The sequence below is a fragment of the Oncorhynchus mykiss genome, chromosome 18, assembly GCF_057628025.1.
Source record: "Oncorhynchus mykiss isolate SJ-2025 chromosome 18, ASM5762802v1, whole genome shotgun sequence".
Classification (NCBI taxonomy): Eukaryota; Metazoa; Chordata; class Actinopteri; order Salmoniformes; family Salmonidae; genus Oncorhynchus; species Oncorhynchus mykiss.
The window spans coordinates 36,274,598-36,281,525 of record NC_143039.1 but is presented as its reverse complement, the minus strand read 5'-3'; positions in this window follow the sequence as shown (position 1 = coordinate 36,281,525).

The window sequence follows — 6,928 nt, the reverse complement described above, 5'->3', positions numbered from 1 at the left end:
TCAATTAACTCAATTAGTAATCTTGGGGCACCACGGGAAAAGTTTATTCAACGAGTAACTGTCTCCCGACTAAACTCTAAAGAATATCTCTTACATCAGTCAATTAATTCATTCTTATTTCCCTCTTTCGTGTCATTCTGAATGTCGCAAAATTCTTGAATATCTGCATGAACCCTAGCATAAATGATGAATCAGCGATATACAAATTGGCTTAATTATTTATTTACTAACTAACTAAATAATCACACAGATGTACATAAACACACAAAGAGGATAGATTACACACTCATAATGCAATGAAAAGTCCCTAGTGGACTAACCCGATATGACGGCTTGTTACACAATGAAAAGGGAGGGCATGTAAGAAGGAGCAGGAAAGAAGAGGCAAAGGACTTCACCTATCATACATACAGTTGAATAATACGCTCACTGTAAATATGGATATTTAATAACCCAACAACCGCTCATTTGTATTTAGAAATGCAATGTACATATTTACAATTGTATGTCTTTGTCGTCTCGCTCTGTTGTAATCACTCGATCAGTAGTTCATCAGAAGTCTCTGGTTGTGTTCCCCAGAATTCACAATGTATTTTGTAGCTGTAGCTTCTCTGTCTCTGAGTGTCTGTTGGAAGGTATCTTCCAGAGGAAGTGTTCATTAGAATGGATCTTTCAAAGTACCACCCAGTGGTTCTCGGTCGAGTTTACTAAAGTACTTAAACAGCTGCAGACTGAATGTTCCTGTGTAGTCTTTATCGAGAGAGAGTTTCAGTGTTTCTAACCATTTCGTACCTTTCAGCTCACGCTGTCAGCCACGCTGGTCTAATGTAGAGTCTAACCCTTTTACACGTCCGGCTTACTGTCCGTATACTAGTCTCTACTGTCTAACCATTCGTGACGTCTGGCTTGCCGTCCGCCTACTGGTCTGATGTGAATTTCGTCACGAGTCCTTTTGTACACTCTGGAAAAAGGGCGGTTCCATTACGTTTGGCATAATGTCTGTGCTCACATGGTCGTGGGTACTGACCGGATAAATTTTATTTGAAAAACCATTTTCTCATTTAGAAGGCTAATATCACATTTCATCTTCTCACAAATAGTGTCATATTTAATCATATTAAATAATACTGTAAATAATAGTGTTTCAGTCTCCCCTTTTGGATGATGGAGTTTTGACGGGAAGAATGTCTTTGTTACAAAAGGGTTATTTCCTCTCAATTCTGCAGAGCCCAAAGGCAGAGTTTCTGCAAGATATTTACGACCATCATAAAACTGTTCAACTCCATCCCTCTCCCCTCTTCGGGAGAGAGAGGGCGCTGTAGAGTGGACCCACTGTAACCTGATTTTTCAGATCCTCACAGGTGAGTCATGACACTCTGAGTGGACTAGAAGTCCACTCAGAGTACATCTTCTAGTTAATTTGCATTTGGGGGTACGAACAAAGGATTAGATCCTGGAAAGTCGTACTCCTGGTCGTAATGCTGGTGAGTTACCGCCGCTCTGATATCCAAAAGTTATTCCCGGCTGTATGTAATAAAAAAAATTCTGGCCTAATTATGTAAGAAATAACACATAAAAAAACAAAACTCGGATGCTTTTTCTATGATAACTGCTCCTCACCTAAGGAAACAGCAGGGATATGCTGCTTCTACCTCCTATATTCCCCATTGATCCTTAACTAGCCTATGGTTATGACCTGAGGTTGCTTCAGAAACCTGGGATGGATCTCAATATTCAAGCAAATACTGCATGAGCACGGATTGGAGCAAAGAATAAAATCAAACAATGCAGAATGTAAAATAAAACATTTATTGCAATGAATACAAAATATCCAAGCTTATACCATTAACAAAAGTACATTTGGACTGCCATTTGCAATGAATTCAAAGCAAATTATATACATTTCTAATTTCAATGTCTCAATTCGGGATTAACTAAATAACCACAATAAAACTCATAGCTAAATATGTTATTTTCATCAGGCTTCAGCAAGAGAGACTAGAATCACCTGTAACCAGCTGTGTGTTCATGAAGAGTGTCTGGTCTATGGATCCACCTCTTCAGTTCAGACAAGAAAACCTAAAAATTATTTCATGCAGAATTATTCCATCATGTATGCTAAAGGTGTAATATGTAGAAATCTCTCCACCAACAGCAGAGTTTCTATGATTTTTATTTTAAATGCGGAGGGGGGCAGGGGCAAAGGTGGCAAATGCAATTGGGAAATCAGCGAATTGTATCACAAATAGCGATATTTTTTGTTGTTGCTTAAACTATGATGCACTGTTCATTTGTATCTGCCCTAATGTAATCAAATACATCAATTTTAACAGGAACAAAGGACACATATTCAAGTTAGATACATGTTCAGTAATAAGCATATCCCCCCCCCAATAATTTTCAATCCATTGAATGTGCTGGTATGTCATAGAATCAGATATCTGCTCTTAGCGGTTGTGACAAACAGAGCAGTTTCTGTTTTCTACCTACACATTTGGCTGTAACTTTTGAGACATCTTATCCAATTATTTTCTGATATACTGCAAGAAAGTAATCCAGATCACTTTGATCGAGGTTGAACATTTTTTTTTTTTTTTAATTGCGTAGGGTGACAAAATCTTTGAAATACTGTCCAGAAAGGTAGCCAATATAAGCAACGCTCCTTATGTTCCATTTAACTTGTCCAGTGATTTTTTGGCTGACATTTAGAAAGTTCACATAGAAAATACACACCTCTACGGTGAGTTCCCATGGAACTGTTTAGTGTCGATAAAAACAGCTAGAGGTAATGTCACACCTAAAAAATGTTTTGTCAAAAACCTAGTGTCTCGAATAAAAATGAAGTGGTTGAAATGTTCCCATTATCCATTTAGGTATATTGCGCATTAATACATTGGTGACAGCCTGTATGCCCTACCACCTACACTACCTTCAGAAGTATTCTCATCCCTTGGCTTTTTCCCAAAAATGTTGTGTTACAGCCTGAATGTAAAATGGATTATATTTAGATTGTCACTGGCCTACAAAAAATACCCCATAATGTCAAAGTGGAATTATGTTTTTAGATTTTCTTTATGGCAAGCCTCAATAAGTTCAGGAGTAAAAATGTGCTTAAGAAGTCATATAATAAGTTGCATGGACTCACTCTGTGTGCAATAATAGTGTTTAACATTATTTTTTGAATGACTACCTCATCTCTGTACCCCGCACATACAATTATTTGTAAGGTCTGTCACACCCTGATCTGGTTCACCTGTCCTTGTGATTGTCTCCACCCCCTCCAGGTGTCACTTATTATCCCTGGTGTATATTTCCCTACGTTTCCTGTCTCTCTGTGCCAGTTTGTCTTGTTTGCCAAGTCAACCAGTGGTTTTCCTTGCTCCTGCTTTTCCTCAGTCTCTGTTTCTAGTCCTCCTGGTTTCGACCCTTGACTGTCCTGACTTCGAACCCGCCTGCCTGACCACTCTGCCTGTTCTGACTACCAGCCTGCCTGTCCCCTTGTACTGTTTTGGACTCGGATCTGGTTTCTGACCTCCTGCCTGGCTTAACCTCGAGACTACCTATTGCCTGGTACTGTTTGGACTCTGATCTGGTTTATGAACTCTCGCATGTCCCTGGCCTACTCCCTTTGTTTTAATGAATATCGGTGCTCAACCATCTGCCTCCTGTGCCTGCATTTGGGTCTCGCCTTGTGCCCTTAGTACGAACTGGCCATGACAGACCCAACAGACTTGGACCAGCTCTGTTACGTTGTCTCCCTGCAGGGAGCCACCATTGGGAGGCACGAGGAGCTACTTCGGGACATTTTTGGAAGGGCTTCATTCCCTGAAATTATAAAAGGTTAGGTCATAGCAACTGGTGTTGAGTAGGAGTGCTGATCTACGATCAAACCCACCCCTGTCCATATAATCTTATTTCAGAGACAACTGATTCAGTATGATCTAGGCAAAGGAGATCCTAGAACAGTATTCCTCTGTATGCATTTATTAAATGTCTCAGGCTAAGAATGCTGAACTGGAATCAGTTACCCCCTTGTCAAAAGTAATGTTATTCATTATACTCAAATGCTAAACAGATCCTAGTTCAGCACTCAAACCTACTTCAAACCACCAAGTGAATGTTGGGTCTGGGGTGCTAAATGACTTGAACAATGGTTGAAAAAGTACCCAATTGTCATACTTTAGTAAAAGTAAAGATACCTTCATAGAAAATGACTCAAGTGAAAGTCACCCGGTAAAATACTACATGAGTAAAAGTATTTGATTTTAAATATACTTAAGTATCAATAGTAAACGTCATTGCTAAAATATACTTAAGTATCAGTGGTGAAAGTATAACTTCTTTGACATTACTTATATTAAACCAACCAGACAGCACGATTTTCTTGTTTTTTTTATTTATTTAAGAAATAGCCATGGAAACACTCCAACACTCAGACATAATTTACAAACAAAGCATGTATTTAGTGAGTCCACTGGATCAGAGGCAGCAGGAATGACCAAGGGTGTTCTCTTGATAAGTGTGTGAACTGGACCATTTTCCTGCCCGACTAAGCATTGGAAATGCAAGTACTTTCGCATGTGAAAATTTTATGGAGTAAAAAATACATAATTTTCTTCAGGAATGAGGTGAGGCAAAAGTAAAAGTTGTAAACAAATAGAAATAGTAAAGTAGAGATACAAAAAAACTACTTAAGTAGTACTTTCAATTATTTTTACACCAGGGAAATTGTATGGTGAAAAAAGCACATACTTTTCTTTAGGAATGTAGTCGAGTCCAAAGGCAAGTGATTGAGAAGCATTTCCCTCTAGCAATGTAAAAATGTTCATGTCCTTGAATGTACATAACCCATCTGAATGTATTTATATATTTATATACACACTGTATGAAATTTGATATTGTAAACCATGAAATGTAGATGAAGTATTTGTGAAATAAAACCGGCAGAAAGATAGTGTGTGTGTATATATATATATACACACATACATATATATATATATACATACATACAGTGCCTTGTGAAAGTATTCGGCCCCCTTGAACTTTGCAACCTTTTGCCACATTTCAGGCTTCAAACATAAAGATATAAAACTGTATTTTTTTGTGAAGAATCAACAACAAGTGGGACACAATCATGAAGTGGAACGACATTTATTGGATATTTCAAACTTTTTTAACAAATCAAAAACTGAAAAATTGGGTGTGCAAAATTATTCAGCCCCTTTACTTTCAGTGCAGCAAACTCTCTCCAGAAGTTCAGTGAGGATCTCTGAATGATCCAATGTTGACCTAAATGACCAATGATGATAAATACAATCCACCTGTGTGTAATCAAGTCTCCGTATAAATGCACCTGCACTGTGATAGGATCAGAGGTCCGTTAAAAGCGCAGAGAGCATCATGAAGAACAAGGAACACACCAGGCAGGTCCGAGATAATGTTGTGAAGAAGTTTAAAGCCGGATTTGGATACAAAAAGATTTCCCAAGCTTTAAACATCCCAAGGAGCACTGTGCAAGCGATAATATTGAAATGGAAGGAGTATCAGACCACTGCAAATCTACCAAGACCTGGCCGTCCCTCTAAACTTTCAGCTCATACAAGGAGAAGACTGATCAGAGATGCAGCCAAGAGGCCCATGATCAATCTGGATGAACTGCAGAGATCTACAGCTGAGGTGGGAGACTCTGTCCATAGGACAACAAACAGTCGTATATTGCACAAATCTGGCCTTTATGGAAGAGTGGCAAGAAGAAAGCCATTTCTTAAAGATATCCATAAAAAGTGTCATTTAAAGTTTGCCACAAGCCACCTGGGAGACACACCAAACATGTGGAAGAAGGTGCTCTGGTCAGATGAAACCAAAATTGAACTTTTTGGCAACAATGCAAAACGTTATGTTTGGCGTAAAAGCAACACAGCTGAACACACCATCCCCACTGTCAAACATGGTGGTGGCAGCATCATGGTTTGGGCCTGCTTTTCTTCAGCAGGGACAGGGAAGATGGTTAAAATTGATGGGAAGATGGATGGAGCCAAATACAGGACCATTCTGGAAGAAAACCTGATGGAGTCTGCAAAAGACCTGAGACTGGGACGGAGATTTGTCTTCCAACAAGACAATGATACAAAACATAAAGCAAAATCTACAATGGAATGGTTCAAAAATAAACATATCCAGGTGTTAGAATGGCCAAGTCAAAGTCCAGACCTGAATCCAATCGAGAATCTGTGGAAAGAACTGAAAACTGCTGTTCACAAATGCTCTCCATCCAACCTCACTGAGCTCGAGCTGTTTTGCAAGGAGGAATGGGAAAAAATGTCAGTCTCTCGATGTGCAAAACTGATAGAGACATACCCCAAGCGACTTACAGCTGTAATCGCAGCAAAAGGTGGCGCTACAAAGTATTAATTTAAGGGGGCTGAATAATTTTGCACGCCCAATTTTTCAGTTTTTGATTTGTTAAAAAAGTTTTAAATATCCAATAAATGTCATTCCACTTCATGATTGTGTCCCACTTGTTGTTGATTCTTCACAAAAAAATACAGTTTTATATCTTTATGTTTGATGCCTGAAATGTGGCAAAAGGTCGCAAAGTTCAAGGGGGCCGAATACTTTCGCAATGCACTGTATGTATGTATATATATATATATGTATGTGTGTATATATGTATGTATATATGTATGTATCTATATATATAAACGGAATGTTGTGGAGTACTTGAAATATTTTTTTGTTAAGTAATTTACACAACTGGACTTGAAAGGAACGTTGTTACAAATTAACTTGTTGTGAACCTGGTTTAACAATATTGAACCTGTGCTGACACCTAGTGGACATTAAGAACTACACCACACACACACACACAATAACCTTAAAACAGATGGATGCTTTACATACATTGGTCGTTTTTTATTGGACACTACTA